Genomic DNA, 926 nt, shown 5'->3' on the forward strand with positions numbered 1-926 from the left:
AGAGACAGACAGACAGATAAACGGCTGAGTGTCCATAGACTTTAGACTTGTTTTTCTTCTATGAAAAGAAACTTGATGTTTTTATTATTATTCTAAATATGAAACTAATGTTTTAAACACGTTTTGTCGTTTTAGCAAAAAAAAAGTTATTTTTTTTTTTTTTCCTCTTTTTGTTTTGACTTGTGTTCCCGACAAATAAACAAATAAATAAATAAATAAATACTTGAATTTCTTAAAAAAAAAATGTTTAGAATTAAAAGTAGTGAATGAAGAAATAAATAAACGGACACTGGATAATACACCTCTGTTGTTGTTTTTTTAACCTTTATTTCTAGGGATGGAGGGAGGGAGAGAAAGAGATATTATAAATGGATAGAGGGAGGAAGGAAGGGAGGGAGGGAGAGAAAGAGATATTATAAATGGATAGAGGGAGGAAGGAAGGGAGGGAGGGAGAGAAAGAGATATTATAAATGGATAGAGGGAGGAAGGGAGGGAGGGAGAGTGAGTGAGGGAGGGGTGGATGGAAGGATGTATTTTTTTTAACCTTTATTTCTACAGGTAAATCTCATTGAGACCGAAGACTCTTTTTCAAGGGAGACCTGTTTTCCTTTCCCACGTTACCATTCACACACACTTTCATACACCGATAGCAGCAGGCTAACTATCGACATTCACACGAGGCAAGGTGGGTGAAGTGTCTTGCCCAAGGACACAACAACCATGACACAGGTGGCAGGGCGGGGATCGAACCTCCAACCCTTTGATCATCGGCCGACCCGCTCTACCACCTGAGCCACAGTCGCCCCAATTACACGGGTTCAAGTGTCTGTTATTTCACTGTTTTTATTTAAAAGATATTTTTTTTTATCATTTTCAAGCTTTATTAGACAGTACAGAGTTGAAATGGGGAGACAGAGAGAGAGAGA

Source organism: Ammodytes marinus (genome assembly GCF_949987685.1).
Source record: "Ammodytes marinus genome assembly, chromosome: 16".
NCBI classification, from domain to species: Eukaryota; Metazoa; Chordata; class Actinopteri; order Uranoscopiformes; family Ammodytidae; genus Ammodytes; species Ammodytes marinus.